The sequence below is a fragment of the Dromiciops gliroides genome, chromosome 3, assembly GCF_019393635.1.
Source record: "Dromiciops gliroides isolate mDroGli1 chromosome 3, mDroGli1.pri, whole genome shotgun sequence".
Classification (NCBI taxonomy): domain Eukaryota; kingdom Metazoa; phylum Chordata; class Mammalia; order Microbiotheria; family Microbiotheriidae; genus Dromiciops; species Dromiciops gliroides.
Window position 1 is genome coordinate 460,392,468 of NC_057863.1, and position 19,572 is coordinate 460,412,039.

Below are 19,572 nucleotides of genomic sequence, written 5' to 3' on the forward strand. Positions count from 1 at the left end.
TATCCATATGAGCTATTTCTCTGGTGAGAGATCAGTGAATGAAGATAGCAAATGAATTAATGAAATAGTATTAATCAATTAAATAGCAATTCATGGAATAGTATTTATTAAGTGCCTACCATGTGCCAAGGACTGTTCTAAGGTCTAGAAACAGAAATATAAAAATGAAGATGTCCCAGACCTCAAGGAGATTGCGTTATTTTTTGTTTCTGTTTCCTTATTCATTGTTTTCTTATTTTTTTAAATCACAAAAGTATTTTATTACTTTTCACTTACATGTAAAGAAAGTTTTCAACATTTGTTTTTATAAGATTTCTAGTTTCAAATTTTTCTCCCTCCCTCTCTTCCTCCTCCCTCTCCAAGAAAAAAAAGGAATCTGATATAGGTTATATACATACAAGGAGATTACATTCTAATGGGGTAGACCACACATAAAGGATAGCGATGAACATAGAAGGATTTTTGTTTTTCATTTGAAAAATCACAAGTGGAGCCATAGAGGAATTTATTGATATTCTCCCTTCCCTTTGTAATAGGGGAAAAAAAATTATAGTTCCAGAGATGGAAATGGGGATGGAGAACAAAATATTTAAGTTAAAATATTTAACTCAAGCATTCAAAAGGACTTCAGAGACTCTATACAACTAGTTTTGAGCAGGCATTCCCTATATAAAAGCCCCAAGGAGTGATTATTCAGCTTGAAGACCTCTAATGCTAGGAAACCAGATATGTGCTGGATCAAGCTCTAACCCACTTGCCAAAGCAATTTTCACTGTGAGCATTTATACCTTATAAATCTGAAATAACTAAAAACGAAGGCTTGATTTATTATTTTGTTTACTCTCCAAACTTAAAATATGTCAGTAATGAAGATTAAAGTTAAAAGTATGTATACATTAATTCTCCCCAATAACTAAACGTTTACCAGTCCATGCCTGTACTGCTCTAGAAACATTGCTTGAGCTCTGTAGAACTGCAGTAGAAGGTTCAGAGAATGGAGTCTTCAGCAGATTGAAGGTCTGGTGACTAGAGGCCTAATAATTAGACATAATTAATCATCATAATCATAATTTTATATGGTCCCTTAAGGGTTGTAAAGTGCTTTACATTCATTATTCCTTTGAGCCTCACAACACTGTAAAGAATCTATTACCTCCTAAAGCAGTCCTTTCCATTTTTGGATAACTCTAATTATTTGGAAGTTCAGATTTTCCTTACTTTGAATTGAAATCTCACTCTTGGAAGTGTCTAACCACTCATCTGAGTTCTATTGTCTGGCATCAAACAGAATAAGCTAGCTCCTTTTGTGTATAAGTAAGGCTTTTTCAAATGCTTAAAGACCACTATCATATCCCCTTGTCCCCCTTCTATCTTTCCTGTCCCCTGAACATTTGGTTTGTCTTGTTATTGACATACTCCAATTTATTTATATCCTTAAAATGCAGCATCTGGAACCGAAAAGTATAATTTAGATGTGAGGATTATCTCTCATTCTGGATGCTGTGTCCTTGTTCATACAGTCTAAGATCAAAGTAGCTTTGGGGGGGGGTATTTTTGGATGAGCAAATCTTACTATTACCTCATATTGATCTTCTAGTTGACTAAAACCTCCCTTCCTTCTATGCTTCTCTTTTCCTCCCCAGGAACTGTTGCTTAGCTCTTTGTCCTTTATCTTGGGCTTAATTGATTTTTTGAACCCAGGTATTTAAAATTCATAATTTTTCTTATCAAATTGCAATCTATTGAGGTATCTGGGGATCCTGACTATTATTTATCCAACATGTTAGTTATTCTGCCTACATCTGGTAAGCATCACATTCATGTCTTCCTCTAAGTCACTGATAAAATAATGAACAGAAAAGAATGAAAGATACATCTCTCTGTTACTCCACTTGAAATCTCCTTTCAAGCTGCCACTGATTGCATTACTCATTACTCCTTTGTTTTTGTGATTCAACCAGCTCTAAATCCTCATCCCAATGGATGAATATCATGTATATATTCCCAGAACAGTAATTCTAACTTCTGAACTATAGACTTCTGGGGGCTACCATGCAGTTATTAAAAGAGGTCTTTGAATCAACATGTGACCAAATATTTTTATTTTTATTTAGCTCTAACAAGATATAAAGTGTAAGACTCCAAATAGTCAAAACAAAACAAAACAAAACCAAAAACAAAAACTATCTCCTCTAGACTTACATCTTGAAATACACAGGGTGTCCCCAAAGTCCTTAAGACTTTTAGAAAACTCTGTGTAAATATACACAGTTACATCTATAACAAATCCTGACTCTACTATAATCTAGAACACATCTCTATTTTTCTATAAGAGCAACACGAGAAATTGCTATGTCCCTTGCTAACATCAGGGAATACTCCAGCTAAAGCTTTCCCTTGATCTCCTACTATGGGAATACTGACAAAAATAGAGATTGAGACTATCCTATCCTGACCTTTTCTTACTGAATAAATCGTGACTGTATTGTACAGTAGAAAGAGTGATGAACTTGGAGCCACAGCATACTGGTGCTGTCACTTACTACCTATGTGACTTTGGACAAATCATTTCACTTTTATGAGCGTCAGTTTCCACATTTACACAAATGAAGGAGTTAAATTAGATTATCTCTCTTTGTTTTTTGGTGAGGCAATTGGGGTTAAGTGACTTGTCCAGGGTCACACAGCTTGTAAGTGTCAAGTGTCTGAGGCCAGGTTTGAACTCAGTTCCTCCTGACTCAGGGGCCAGTGCTCTATCCACTGCACCACCTAGCTGCCCCAAATCAGATGATCTCTAAGGCACCTTCTAGCTATTGTGCCTTTAATTCCTTTTTTTCTCTGTTAAAGCTAACATTTCTTATACAATATTAAATAATAGGGGCGATAATGGACATCCCTGTTTCACCCCTGATCTTATTGAGAAGGTCTCTAACTTATCTCCATTGCATATAATGCTTGCTGATGGTTTTAGGTAGATACTGCTTATTATTTTAAGGAAAGCTCCACCTATTCATTCCTAAGCTCTCTAGTGTTTTTATTAGGAATGGGTGCTGTATTTTGTCAAAAGCTGTCTCTGCATCTATTGAGATAATCATATGATTTTAGTTAGTTTTCTTATTGATGTGGTTGATTATGTTAATAGTTTTCCTAATGTTGAACCAGCCCTGCATTCCTGGTATAAATCCCACCTGGTCATAGTGTATTAACCTGGTGATCACTTGCTGTAATCTCCTTGCTAATATCTTATTTAAGATTTCAGCATCAATATTCATTACAGAAATTGGTCTATAATTTTCTTTCTCTGTTTTTGCTTTGCCTGGTTTTGGTATCACCACCATATTTGTATCATAAAATGAATTTGGAAGAACTCCTTCTTCACCTATTTTTCCAAATAATTTGTATAATATTGGAATTAATTGTTCTTTAAATGTTTGGTAAAATTCACCTGTAAACCCATCTGGCCCTGGGGATTTTTTCTTAGGGAGTTTATTAATGGATTGTTCAATTTCTTTTTCTAATATGGGCTTATTTAAGGATTTTATTTCTTCTTCAGTTAACCTGGGCAGTTTGTATTTTTGTAAATATTCATCCATTTCATTTAGAATGTCAAATTTGTTGGCATACAGTTGGGCAAAATAATTCCTAATTATTGATTTAATTTCCACTTCATTGGTGGTAACATCACCCTTTTCATTTTTGATACAGGTAATTTGGTTTTCTTCTTTCTTTTTTATCAAGTAAACCAATATTTTATCTATTTTATTGTTTTTTTTCATAAAACCAGCTCTTAGTTTTATTGATTAATTCTATAGTTTTCTTTCTTTTGATCTTATTAATTTCCCCTTTAATTTTCAGGATCTCTAGTTTAGTATCTAATTTGGTATTTCTAATTTGTTCTTTTTCTAGCTTTTTAAGTTGCATGCCCAATTCATTAATCTCCTCTCTCTTTTTTATTCATGTAAGCATTTAGAGCTATAAATGTCCCCCTAAGCACTGCTTTGGCTGCATCCCATAGATTTTGGTATGTTGTCTCATTATTGTCATTCTCTTGGATATAGTTATTGATCGTTTCTCTGATTTGTTGTTTGACCCATTCATTCTTTACAATGAAATTATTTAGTTTCCAATTGATTTTCATTCTACTTTTCCCTTGCTCTTTCTTACATGTAATTTTTATTGCATCATGATCTGAGAAGGATGCATTTACTGTTTCTGCCTTTCTACATTTGACAATGATGTTTTTGTGCCCTAATACATGGTCAATTTTTGAAAATGTTCCATGTACTGCTGAGAAAAAGGTATATTCCTTTCTATCCCCATTCAATTATCTCCAGACATCTATCATGTCTAAATTTTCTAGTAATCTATTCACCTCTTTCACTTCTTTATTATTTATTTTTCAGCTAGATTTATCTAATTCTGAGAGGAGGAGATTCAGATCCCCCACTAGCATAGTGTTACTGCCTAATTCCTCTTGTAACTCATTTGACTTCTCCTCTAAGGATTTGGATGCTATACCACTTGGCGCATACATATTTAATATTGATATTTCTTCATTATCTGTAGTACCTTTTAGCAAGATGTACTTTCCTTCCTTATCTCTCTTTTTTTTTTTTTTTTAGTGAGGCAATTGGGGTTAAGTGACTTTCCCAGGGTCACACAGCTAGTAAGTGTTAAGTGTCTGAGGCTGGATTTGAACTCAGGTACTCCTGACTCCAGGGCCAGTTCTCTATCCACTGTGCCATCTAGCTGCCCCCTCCTTATATCTTTTAATGAGATCTATTTTTGCCTGTGCTTTGTCTGAAATAAGGATTGCTAACCCTGCTTTTTTTACTTTAGCTGAAGCATAATATATTCTGCTCCAGCCTTTTACCTTTACTCTGTGTGTATTTCTCTGCTTCAAATGTGTTTCTTATAAACAGCATATTGTAGGATTCTGGTTTTTAATCCACTCTGCAATTCACTTCCATTTTATAGCAGAGTTCATCCTATTCACATTCGCAGGTATTATTACTAACTGTCTATTCCCCTCCATTCTATTTACCCCCTTTGTACATTTTCCCCCTTCTTTCACCCTATTCCTCCTCACCAATGTTTTACTTCTTACCCCTGCCTCACCCAATCCTTTATATCACCCTCCTCCCTTTTCTTTATGCTTTTCTCCCTCGCTTTTGTCCTCCCTTATATCAGTCCCCCCCCTTTCCCTTCCCCTTTTACTTCCCTAAAGAATTAGCTAAATTTCTTTATCCCAATGAATGTATATGTTACTCCCTCTTTGAATCAAATCTGATGAGGGTAGGGTTGAAACAATGTTCACCCCGCCTTTCTTTCCCTCTATTGTAATAGGTTTTTTTTCACATATTCATATGATATAATTCACCCCATTCCACCTCCCCTTTCCTCTCCTCCCAATAGACTCCCTTTTTAACCCCTTAATTTTCTTTGTATCATCACATCAAAGATAATTTATATTTACACCCTCTGTGTATAGTCCTTCTCTCTGCCCAAATACATTTACAGTTCTTAAGAGTTATGAGTATTATCTCCCCATGTAGGGATGTAAACAGTTGAACCTAATTGAGTAACTTTTTCCCCCTCTGTTATATTTTTATATTTCTCTTGAGTCTTGTATGTTAAGATGGAATTTTCTATTCAGTTCTGGTCTTTTCATCAGGAAACACCAAAAGTCCCCAATGTCATTGAATGTCCATCTTTTCCCCTGAAAGAGAATAATCAGTTTTTCTGGGTAATGGATTCTTGGCTGCAATCCAAGCTCCTTTGAATTCTGGAATATCATATTCCAAGCCTTGCAGTCCTTTAATGTTGAAGCTGCCAGATCCTGAGCAATCCTGACTGTGGCTCCTTGATATTTAAATTGCTTCTTTCTGACTGCTTGGAGTATTTTCTCCTTCACCTGATAATTCTGGAATTTGGCTACAATATTCCTTGGAGTTTTCCTTTTGGGATCTCTTTCAGGAGGTGATTGGTGGATTCTTTCAATGATGATCTTATCCTCTGATTCTATAATATCAGGGCAGTTCTCCTTTATAATTTCCTGGAATATGGTGTCTAGATTCTTTTTCTGGTCATGGCTTTCAGGCAGTCCAATGATTCTCAGATTGTCTCTCCTGGATCTGTTTTCCAGATCAGTTGTCTTTCCAATGAGGTATTTCACATTTTCTTCTATTTTTTTCATTCTTTTGATTCTGCTTGACTGATTCTTGGTGTCTCATGGATTCCTTATCTTCCAACTGTACAATTTTAATTTTTAAGGTATTGTTTTCTTCAATAAGATTATGCAACTTTTTTCCTTTTGGCCAGGTGAATTTTTTAAGGAATTGTTTTCTTCAGTCAATCTTTGTGCTTCCTTTTCCAAGCTGCTGCTTCTTTTTTCATATTTTTCTTGTTTTGCTTTCATTTCTCTCCCCATTTTTCTTCTACCTCTCTCAATTGATTTTTTTAAATTATTATTTAAAAAAATTTTTTTTTTGTGAGGCAATTGGGGTTAAGTGACTTGCCCAGGGTCACACAGCTAGTAAGTGTTAAATGTCTGAGACCGGATTTGAATTCAGGTCCTCCTGAATCCAGAGCCGGTGCTCTATCCACTGTGCCACCTAGCTGCCCCTCAATTGATTTTTGAAGTCCTTTTTGAGGTGTTCCAGGAAGGCTTTTTGTTCTTGAGATCAACTTACCTTCCCTCTTGAGGCTTCACATGTAGGCAATATGAGGGTATTGTCCTCATCTGAGTTTGTGTTTGCCTCTTCCCTGTTGATACAGAAGCTCTCAATGGAGAGGGCTCTTTTTTGCTTCTTGCTCATTATTGAAGCTTATTTGTTTATTTTTTAAGTTGAGGTCTGCTCTGGGGGCACCAGGGTCCCTGTTTTGAGCTTCTTGTGCTGTGTCACCAGCTTTTTACACTGAGGCCTTTATGGTATGTGGAGTTCCCCCACCCTCCACTTCCTGTCTGAGCGTGCTGGGGTCAGTGGGCCTAGTTGCCCCTATCCTGTTCATGGCCCTCCAGATGGCAACTTGCCCTCTAGGCTGGTGCAGGTAGGTTTTTCCACTGTCCTGCTGGGCCACCAGACTTTTGAGCCAGGATACAGGGGCCTCAGTTGCTTGGCTGTGGCTCGCAGCTTCCTGCTGAGTTGCCCTGACCCCATTGGTACTGGGCTGCTGCCCTGTGTTAGGCCTCCCTTTTGCCTGAGTCAGACCAAACTTTCCTAAGTCTTCTAAATTATCTGTGGTTGGAAGACTGTGTCTCTCTGTCTCTTTGCAGGTTCTGTAGTTTCAGAATCCACCCAGAGGCTTGATTTAATGTTCTTTTTGAGGGAACAGAAGGAGAGCTCAGTCAGCTTGCTGATTCCTCTCCGCCATCTTGTCCATCTTGTATTACTTGTAAAGATCTTGTGTGACATCTTCTGTAGGAAATCATCAGTGAAAAAAATACTGCCTTTTCCATTCTGATACTATCATCAAGAGAGCCTTCACTATATTGGTAAATCTTTTGTATAAAGAATACATAAATGAGAAAACAGTCATGTGGTTTGTTACTCAAAGATTGTCTGACAAATTCCCTGCATTTATGATATTTTCTCATCATTTGCAATTTTCCCCTCTTTATTTTTTCATCATTCAACAATTTGTTGTTATTCAGTCATTTCAGTCATGTCTGATTCTGTGACACCATTTGGAGTTTTCTTGCAAAGATACTGGAGTGGTTTGCCATTTCCTTTTCCAGTCCCTTTTATGTATAAGGAAATTGAGTTAAACAGGTTTGAGTAACTTGCCCAGGGTCAGACAGCTAGTAAGTGTCTTAGGCCAGATTTGAAATCAGGAAGATGAGTCTTTCTGACTCCAAACCCAGCACTCTATCCACTGTGCCACCTCACTTACTTGGCATTCAATATCTCCATCCATTAGTGCTTTCAAAATTGTGCCTGACACCTTCAACATGGATATTTTCTGTGTATATTTGGTCCAATCTAGCTTTTCTTCCAGATTTTGACTTTTCAGGTGTCATTTCCTTTTCTTCATTATAGTGCATGGTTATGGAGATTTCAAAAGGGGTTATTCCATTGTCAGATGTGATAAAAAGGATGCAATAGAAATGCCAGGAACTTTCTTATATGTAGTCTGTTTGTTGGCCAATAATTATATACATACAGATATAATAGAGATGACATTGTCCTTACTTTTTATAGAAGTAGAATATGAGGCTTACAGGAGTTAATTTATTTGGCAACTTGTGATGCTCACATTGGGAAAAATATTAAAGATAGATTTTTAAACCAAAATCTTTTGATTATAAATGCAATTTTCTTTCCAGTTCTACATGGTACCTTCATGAAACTAATTTGTTCTGACATTAAGTGGTCCTCTCTCAGAAGTTCCTTTGCCAGGAGTGACTTACTCAAATTCAGAAAAACAACAGAAAGAATGGAATGAAGGTAGGGAATGACTCTTTTATAAAGGCAATATATTGTTCCTGTTTCTGCTGTCCTGATAGCTCAACTCTGATTTTCTGTTTTATTTTTTACTATCTTGTATTCCATATTCCTTTGTTCCTGATGTTTGACTGAGCTTATTATTTAATTCTATCTTTTCCCATCAGCATTGAGATCCACCCTGATTCTGCTTATCTGCTCAATTTCATTTGGATCTTCATTTTCCAATTGTTCTGGCTATACTAGTACTGGCTTCTCACCATGAACACTAGATCACAGCAGCCATTTGACCTTTGATGTGTAAAATGTGATCAATAGAGTTGTCCTTCAAGTCAGAATAATAGCATGCTCACACTAGAAAAGTATTGCTTAATAAATTATTTTTCTTATTTATTTAATCTGAACTTGACAAACACATGAAAATTACTTCCATATAAAAGAAGTCTAAAAAGGACTACACATGAAACTATAACTCTCCATTTGATAACACTTGCTTTAAAAAACAGACATAAAAAAGCCACTCCAATACTTGTTCAACTGTGCTTCCTACTGCCTTCTGTATTCTTCTATGCTCTTTAAAATGTTTCAGTGGCACTGATTTTTAATTCCTTCTGTTTTTGGAGGCCTCATTTTCATTATCCCCAAACCCTTTCCCCAACTAAAAATCAGAATAACAGCAATAACAACAAAAACAACAAAACCTTTCAAGAAGTAAACATCATCAAGAAAAACAAATCCATATAATGGCCTTGTCCAAAAGAATATGTCTCATTCTGCACTTTCAGTCCATCACCTGACTTTTGGGAGTGGATAATATAGTTCGTCATTGTTCTGGAAATATGGGTGGTGTTTTCTTTGATCAGAGTTTTTGAGTCTTTCAATTTTGTTTTTCTTTATGTATACTTCAGTCTGACACAGTTCATACTTCTCAGGATTTTTCTTTGGCATCCTCTCTTTCATAATTTTATATGGTGTAATAATATTCCCCTATATTGATATCACAGTTTCTTCAGATATCCACATATATCCAACTAAAGGTTGTTTCCTTAGTTTCTAATTCTCTCCTCTCTTCTCCCCTCCCCTCCTCTTTTCCTTCCTCTTCCCCTTTCTCTCTTTTCCTTTACCCTGCTGTCCTCAATTTATCCTCTCCTTTTCCTTCCTCTACTGTCTTTTTCTTTTTGGAATCGGAAAGTTTGTTTTCTTTTGTGTTATTTTCTCCCATGTATTATCTGTTCCTTCACATCCCATTATTCCTATTTCCCTGCTGAGTTTGATGTATTTCTCCTCCAAACTGTGTGTGGTGAGCTTGTTTATTAGGTCTTTTCCAACCAGATTGCTAGCTAAAAGAAGACTTTAATAGTGGTGGAGGAAGGGAGAGACCCATAGCTTAAATATTCCTCTGGAACACAGTTATACACAACGGGAAAGTGTATCAAAAGCCAAATTAAAAGTATCTGGGAGATTTACTTTATTTATGTCAAATTTTAGTCCAGAGTTAATGCTCTCTCAATTTCCCTTAACTTAAGTATAATGACTAAGTTTTATAAATTGTCTAACAACCAACAACATTTTGTATCATGGCATTTTCTTGTACTGGTTGATCAGTGGAAAGGGAAGGAATAAAGATTAGTGAGGTTATGTGTTTCTGTAGAACTATGTCTGGTGCCCAAGATCAATAGAAGTATCGAAGGGAAGGACTAGCACTTGCCTAGGTGAGCATTCAGTGCTTGTACAAAACCATGATGGAAATGAACAGTCCTAGACTTGTCAGTCTACCCATCATCTTTGTTTAGAACCCATTTCCTGATTCCCACCTTGAATGCCTCTTTGATGTCTTGACTCTCGCTCTAGTTGCTAGTCTCATTTTCTGATTTTATCTCATTAACAGCCCTATACTCAATTTCTGTTCCACCTTTGGATGGATTTCCTAGTGATGATATAGCCTTGAGTATATACCATCTACCTCATTGGAAGAACTGGCACCAGATAAACCCCATGTGGTGCCTCCACTGTGGTCCAGCCTTTGTCTTCTGAAAATGTCTTTTCTTCTAGACATTCTCAGAGTTCAAAGGTAAGTTCAAGTATTAGAACTTTGTTCAATCCTGAAAACTCAGTCTGCTCTGATTCCTTATAGAATCTCTACAGTGGGAGAAATTCTAATATACTGGATCTGAGATAAAACTCTGTCTAATAAGTTTCTTACAATGCCCTAGAGCAGAGTCATTTGTAGGCAATGGACTATAACATGTATTTTAATAGCAGCTTAGCAGTAGAATTTAGCAACAAAGGCAAAAATATCATGGAGAAAATGAACTTGGCATTCTCCTACCCAACTATTTCCACTACCCTTCCCCATGTCTTTCATTTCCCCTTTCCTTTTTTCTTTCCAAAACCAAAACAGCTATTCCTGATGTAAAGCCCTCCAGTTAGTAATGGCATCCTCATGGCCTAAATGAGAATTTTGTTTCTCCTACTGTTCCTCTTTGCTTTCCTAGTGCCAACATCCCCACATGAGCATCCTCCCTCACCAAGTGTTCCCTGTGGTGAGCCCAAATGTTACAGATCAGGTGGGTATGATTCAATCCACCAAAATATGTCACTGCCAATAGAATACACCATATGATCTCCCCCTCTCCCTTGTCCAAGTGACACACGCATTTTGTTTTTATTCAGCATCAAGATTTGCTGGCAACTAGAAGCAGCATTCCACAAAAGTCAGCCTTTAAGATCTTCTTTTGGATGTTATGGAGGGGAAATGGCCTCATTTTGTGTCTAAAAATGCTGGGTATTTTTTCCTGCTTTGGTTTCCCTTCTAGAAAATGAGTATAGATTGGGTAAATATGGTGACACTGGGTTATATGTGCTTCTTAAACTTCATACATAGTTTTTATATGTGAAGGCACAAACTTAATAATCTGTCTTTATAGTATGGCTCCAATGACAAACGATTGTCTCCCAATGTTTCTCAGCATGACACCTTTGTGCTATTAAGACCAGAGAATTCTATGTATCCTGAATAGATTTTTGGCATTCTTCCATACACATCCACTCATCCATTAATTTAATAAACATTAAGTGGGGATTTAAAAATAGTTTCTGCCACCAGGGAGTTCATATTCTAATATTTAAGGGACTCAAGCTATTTCCTATAGATGGAAAGACTGTCATTAACCTTCCTCCCCATCTTTGCCCTTCCAACTACCACCCTTGCTTCAAGGCCTAGCTCAGGATCTTCCATGGAACTCCTGGCTGGCATTCCTTGCCTGAACCACATATTTGACACAGAGTATATTGCCTTGTGTTAACTTTTTCATGCATGAATGTTTCATTTCCCTCAATAGATTAAAATTCTTTGAGGGCAGAAACAATGTCTTATAACTATTCTGTTTATTAATTTACTATGCTATTTAGGGCAAGGAATTCTAACATCTCCTGACCGTAACCTCCCCCTTCCCCCTGCCTCGACCAATGCATTCCTCACATAACATTGTTTCTTATAGTTACCTGGGAATATTATTAGTATTTTAAATTTTTTATTCACCTACAAGACTATGAATTCTATGAGGCCATGTCTCATCTAAACTTTGTATTTTTTTGTTTTAAATAAACATCATTTCTTTTCCATTGCCCAGCAGAGTATTCTGAACATAGCAATGGCTCAATCTTACTTGAATTTGTTTCTTCTCAGTCTTCTGAGTTTAATAACAGACTGTATTCACTTCAATATGTAGTATGAATCCTTTATTTTCTATGTGTTGACTAGCTCTAATTTATTCTTCATATGTTTGTGTTTTCATGCTTACTTACATATCTCTCTTTCTCTTATAGGTGTGTATTTGTGTGTATGTATGTATGTATGTATGTGTCTGTCTATCTATCTATCTATCTATCCATCTCTTGTCTTCCCTTTAGATTATCATCTCCTTGAGGGCAGGAATGTCCCTTTATCTTACCATGATGCTTAGGACATTGTTTATGCTCAATAAAAGTTTCTTGAATACAGGAAAAAGGTAAAGTGAGTCAGTGCTTTGTGGTCCCTAGGTACATATTTCTAAATATTTTTTTCTAACTAACTCCTCACAGTGCTTAGTGTAGTACCCAGCTCATAGTCAACATGTGATATACACTGATGCTGATGGCACAAATGTTTTATAGTGCAAAGTATTTTTAGCTTCAGGTAGAACAATTATGAATAGGTTTCCAGTAAGTCATACAGAAGGGAAGTATTGTAGAAAGGATAGAAAATTGGCCTCAGAATAGGAAAAGCTTGGGATATGAAGTGCCACCTCTCACACATGGTAGATATTTAATCCTGATCAAGTCACTTAGACTCTCAGTGACCTGGGCAGTTGTCTAGTTGTCTCTCTGAGACTAGAAGTTGCATGGTAAATGCTATACTGAATAGGTAAAGGGATTTTCTACATCAGGACTTCCTTAGACCAATAAAATCAAAGGCCTAGTTCCCATTGTCCCCTCATCCCCAACAACAATAACAATAACAACAACAACAACAACTATAGGTTTGGGTCTTTGAGTATTACTAGGATTGTTCCTTTACATTACCAAGATAAATAGACACTTCACATAACAGGTTTTCTGTTGTATTCAGGGTAGTTAGGCTATTATTGCAGATAATTAGCTATCCCACAGTTCTATATAATTTGGGAAACTAGTCAATTTAGGCATTCATATTTTAGGTCTCTGTTTATGCTAAATTTTTATCTTTGTCTTTGGTAGATCATAGTCTATTTTAGCTTACTCAGAAAAAAATCCGGTTAGGTCATTTTCATAGTAACATGTAATTAGGGAATCATAGGGTTGGAAGTATTGTAACAGTTGAATTAGCCTACTTGATTGCCTCTGAGAGATGGAAGACTCTATTTACTCACAACATCCTATACAAACAACAGTTATTTTAAAGTGCTCTTGCCAATTCTCCACCTGCTTGATCTGCCATACCACAGAAATGAACTGTAGGAGCTATTTGAAAAACCATACATTTACTTGATCAAACCCTGTCCTCCAAGATATTCAACAAATTTCCCACTTATGGAGAGAACTGTTACAGGATCGAGTTGTATTTTCCAAAGAGTTATGCCAAATCTGTGGAGGGTGTGCCCACTACAAACTGGGGAAAGAAACAAGATAAGTCTCAATACTAGAACTGTGTTAAAGGGATTTGTTCCAAACTATTATTTCTTAAAATGAGAATTAGGTCACTCTGCCTTCATGTTGCATCTCCATCTCAATTTCTCCAAATTGCAACTAACTAAAACTCTGAAAATGCCATTTCACCTATATCATCCCTTCTTTATATTTCAAAAACAATTCAATGCTTTCTCATTACCTTCAATGGTCATATTTAACTCCTTCATAGTCTGGCTTCAATCTATCTCACCATATGCCAGGCTTGCTCATATCTACAAGCAAGTACAACTATATATCTTACCATCCATGAGTAATAAAGTCTTTTACATTTGGACTAAGCAGTAAATTGTCTGTGAGAGTAGCAAATATATTTGGCAAACTTACATCTCTCCGTTTTATGTCTCTCATAGTCAGGAACCATCAAAGTTATTTCAGTGGTTATTTTATGAAGAACTTCATTAGAGGAGAAAAGTCTTTTGTTTATTTGCTCTACCAAATCAAATCCTTATTTCAGTTTGTTTTTAATATGTTTTGCTTAGAACTATCTTCTCAGAAATTACTATGATATAAAAACCCCTCCTTACTAATCCTCCCATGTAATAAAAAGTCAAGTAAGCAAATGTAACCAACATAGTGAACCCATCTGACAAATTGTAAAACAGTCTGCCATAGTTGTCCCCTCTTTACTGTGAAGAAGAAAGTATATTTTGTTATCTATTCCCTGGGATCATCTTTGTTTGTTTGTTTGGTGAGGCAATTGGGGTTAAGTGACTTACCCAGGTTCACACAACTAGTAAGTGTTAACTGTCTGAGGCTGTATTTGAACTCAGGTCCTCCTGACTCCAGAACCGGTGCTCTATCCACTGCACCACCTAGCTTCCCCCATCTTTGCTTTTTTAGTTAACTATAGATGGACTTTTACTGATAGTCTCATTAACATTTTTATAGGCATCCTTTATATTGTTCTTTTGCTTCTGTTGATAGTACTGTTGATTTCACTGCATCAGTTCATATGCATATTCTCATGTTTGTCTGATTTGCTCATATTTTTGCTTATTGGAAAATAATATTACATTGTACCCAAATGGCACGTTAGTTCATTCATATATACTATTCATTAGCTCATTCACAATTTTTCATCCATTCTCCAATTAACAGGCAACTATTTCATTTCCAAATTTTTTCTATCACAAAGAGTACTGATATGTGTATATTGGTACATAATAGATTTCATTTCTGTCTGACATTTTTGGAGTATTTGCTCAGGAGTAGAGTCAATGAGTCAAAGTGATTAACAATTTAGGCACTATTCAAACATAATTTCAAATCAAAATCCAAATACTTGGACCATTTCATAGGTCCATCGACCATTCATCACTGTGCTCATCTTTTCAAAGCCCTTTGCACACTGACTTTTCCCATTTTTAGTGTCTTTGCTTCTATTCATGGTGAATGTGAAGACCTCAAATTAATTTTCATTTCACTTATTATAAGAAATTTGGAATGTGTGTGCATGGGGTCACCGATAGTTTCAACAAGCAACCAAACTTTCTTAATTGCCTCCTACGTGTGCTAGATACTGGAGAAATAATTTTTTTAAAGTACAATACCTATTATCTAGGAGCTTACATTCTATTGGAAGAGACAATATGTACATATATGTCTATACTGAGCAAATGCAAAATGAACACAAGGTACTTAAATATATGGTATTTATGAGAGCATAAGAAAAAGCTTCATGTAGAGGGTCATTCTTATGTTTTATTATGAAGGAAAAAAGGAATTCTCTGAATCAGAGGTAAGGAGAGAGATCATTCCAGGAATGCTAGTGCAAAGGCAGAAAGAAGGGACATGGGATATCTTGTATGAAGAACAGAGAGAAGTCTAATTTTGTTGGAGGCTAGAGTGTGGGAAGGGGAGTATAGTGCACAATGAGTTTGGGAAAATAGGCTGGGGCCAAGTAAGCAAAGGCTTTAAAAGCCAAATGAGTTTGTGTTTTACCCTTGAAGCTATAGGCCACTAGTGTTTATTGCATAGTGGAATGACATGATCAGACCTGTACTTAAGGAAAGTCACTTTGACATTTGTGGAGGATGGGTTATAGTGGACAGAAAGAAATGAAGCAAGAGAGAGAGTAGAGGAGGTCAGAATGTGTAGCTCTTGTTTTAAAAAATTGTTGGATCATATCCTTTTGCTACTTTACTATTGGGGAACAGTTCTTGGTGTTATTTAAAATGGCTGAAGATGGGGGCAGCTAGGTGGCACAGTGGATAAAGCACTGGCCCTGGATTCAGGAGAACATGAGTTCAGATCTGACCTCAGATACTTACTAGCTGTGCCACCATGGGCAAGTCACTTAACACTCATTGCCCCACAAAAAACAAAACAAAATAAAACAAAACAAAACCACAACAATGACAAGCAAACACACTGAAGAATACTAAATGTGAGTAGAAAAAAGTATATCTATTTCTCAGTTCTATAGAGTGTCTTCACAAAAATTGACCATTCATTAGGACATAAAATCTCACAAACAAATGAAGGAAGCAAGTACATTAAATTAATCTTTTTCTGATCATAACATAATAAAATTATATCTCACCAAAGGGCCTTTGAAGCATATGTTAAAAATTGAAAACTAAATAATCTAATCCCAAAGAATGATTGAGTAAAACATAATAATAATAATGCCATTAAAGATAATGACCACAGTGAGACAAATTTACCAAAATTTGTGAGATGCAGCCCACTCAGAACCTAAGAGACAATTGACATCTTTAAATGCTTCTATCAATAAAAATGAGAAAGAGGGGCAGCTAGGTGGCACAGTGAATAAAGCACCAGCTCTGGATTCAGGAGTACCTGAGTTCAAATGCAGCCTCAGACACTTGACACCAACTGTGTGACCTTGGGAAAGTCCCTTAAACTGTGTTGCCCTGCAAAAAAAAGAAAGAAAGAAAGAAAGAAAGAAAGAAAAGAAAAGAAAAGGCAATAAAAGAGAGAAAAAACAGATCAAAAACTTGAGCATACAACTAAAAACTCAGGGAAAAAAAGTAAACACCAAAATAGAAATCCTGAAAATCAAAGGAAAGATTAATGCAGTTGAAAGCAAAGAAGTCATTAAAGTAATAAATAAAACTAAGAGCTGGTTTTGTGGGAAAAAATTAAGATAGATAAATTATTGGCTAATTTGATTAAAAAACAAAACCCTGTTATCAAAAGTGAAGACTGATGGAGATGTAATAACATAAATTACGAAGAGTTATTTTGCTCAGCCAGGTGGAAATAAAATTGATAAATGATGAACTGGATAAATATTTACAAAAATATAAATTGTTCACCATAACATAAGAAGAAGAGAATAGTTAAGTATCCCTATCTTAGAAAAAAATTGAAGAAACCATAAACTGCCCCCCCAAAGGAAATTAAAACACCTCAGCCCCAGATGCATTTTCAAGTGAATTCTACCAAATATTTAAAGAAAAATTAATTCTAATATTATATAAACTGTTTGAAAAAATACATGCTGTCCTTCCAAATTTCTTTTATGACACAAACAATAACAGTAAAACAGAGAAATAAAATTATAGACCAATTTCTCTAATGAAAATTGATGTACAATTTTTAAAATAAAATACTAGCAAGGATATTACAATCCTATGTAACCTCTGAACTGACATAAATACTCTGAGTAAAGTTAGAACACTTTTGATTCCGATATCTAAAATCCCCAATACTCAGATCAATACTTTGCTGCTTATTTCGACATTTCTGTAAAATATGTACCCTTCCATGGCAAAATAAGCAGAGTCTTGAACTATGATTGTCATTCTTATTCAGCTTAAGCTTTTCTTCTTTAACCCCTCTATATTGTCTGTTGGTCCTTTCATAATACAAATGATTTATAAGGTTACTAATTAAAGACAAAACCAGATTAGCAAAATTATGAACAAAACAGGCATATCTGGAATTTAAAGGGTTTTCTAAGGTTGTCTCAGAAGCATAGCCGGGCTGGTGAAGGACTGAACCTGAAGCTGCAAATGCAGGTAGAGAAAGCTGAGCATGCGCATTAGATCTCTGGACTTCTTGGGCAGGGGAATCAAGGGGCTTGGCCATGGGAGGAGTAGAAGGTGGGATCTGGAGAGGAGGGGAGGGACCAGGGCAATTTGAATCAGACTTGATTTTGAACTCAGGCCCTTCCCCCACTGCTAGGGGACTAAAAGTTTGTAGAGGTTGGGTCCTTGCCTCCAGGCATGCAAAATTAGAGAATCTCTCAGCATTAGAATTTGAAAAAAATGCAGGAGGCCAAGGTTTCCCTGAAAAAGCATGGCTGGAAGAGGGGGAGATATTCCCTTGTGTGAGCACCTTGCTGGCTCTTCTAACAAAAATAAAAAGAAAAATAGAAAATCTACAAAAACAAAACATTAACATGATCTTATCTCCCATTTGTATGGTTAAACAGACTAAAATAAAAAATAGGGTAATTAGGGAGTTTAAAAACCCATTAGAAAAAATTTAAAGGGAAAACACCCAGTAATTCAGCAGTACTTTGTATTTAAAGGGACCGGGTAGAGGAAATTTTTTACTCTACCGGAAGATCAGAAGATGGAGGTTTCAGCTGTCCCTTCATGGTCACCTTCTGTTAAGGGCTAAAATTCAAGATAGTCTGTCTAAAATATCTAATGAGTGGTCGCCAATAAATTATAAGTTTTAGCAAGAGTTAGACTTTTAAGCATTTATTAAGAAGAATAAGAATTTGGTAAAGAGAGAAGAAAAGGCCTACATTCATCTATCTATTAAAGAGAGAGCACATTTCTAGCTCCTTTCTCCACTGGAGTTCTCAGGAAAGAGCCCAAGAGAGAGAGAGAGAGAGAGAGAGAGAGAGAGGCTCCCCCTTCCTCCTCCCACCAGCAAACGTCACTTCCTGACACCAAAGAAAAGATGCATGGTCTTGCCCTCAAAGACCTTGCTTTCATGGTGGAGTTTTTCTACAGTAAGTTTCCAGCAGGTGGCATCATTCCAATTGTTACACACTTAACCCCCAGTGTCCTGAAAAAAAAAAGAAATGCTAGCCAGAGCAAGAAGAAAAGCCTGAGTTTATTTTTGAGGTACCCCAAGATGTTACTCATGACCCAATGGACCAAGAAAAGGCTTTAGGCTCAAGTGGACTGTGTTCAGTTCTGGTTAGGCATGACCCTAAGGAGAATTTATTAGAATTTCTATTTGTTATTTTGTTCATCTGAATATATATATATATATATATATAATCTATTTATCATCTATCTATCTATCTATCTATCTATCTATCTATCTATCTATCTATCTATCTATCTATCTATCTACCTATCTATCTATCATCTATCACCTAGCTTCAGACAATTTCTGTGAATTCACCTTGTTCAGGCTGCTAGGTAACCCAATGAATTAATATTGGACCTGCAGTAAGAAAGACAGGAGTCTAACTCCTACCTTAGACACTCCCTTAGCACTGTGGCTCTGGGTAAGTCATTTGACCTCTGTGTCTCAGTTTCTTCATCTATGAATTAGGGATAATAATAGCATCCATTTTCCAGATTTGTTATGAGAATAAAGTAAGAGACAATTGTAATGCACTTCGCAAACCTTAAGGGGCTATGAAAATGCTATTAGTATCATCAATTTTTATTTTGGAAATTTGATTTATTTTAATTAATCAGGCTAGTTAAATGTTTAATAATTCTTAGTTACTGAAAATCAGCTCTTAATTTTATCAATTATATGGACCTTTTATTTGAAATTTTCTCTTCTTCCCATAATTTAATAAAATCTTCTTTTAAACTGGTTTTTATTTATGTTTTTCTAGGTTTTAAAAATGCATATTTGATTCATTGATTCTCTTTTAAAATTTTGTTAATGTAAATATTCACAGATATAAGTTTCACCTTGTGAAAAAGCTTTGGCTGCAGGACAGTTTTGATAGGTTGTTTCATTATTACAAATC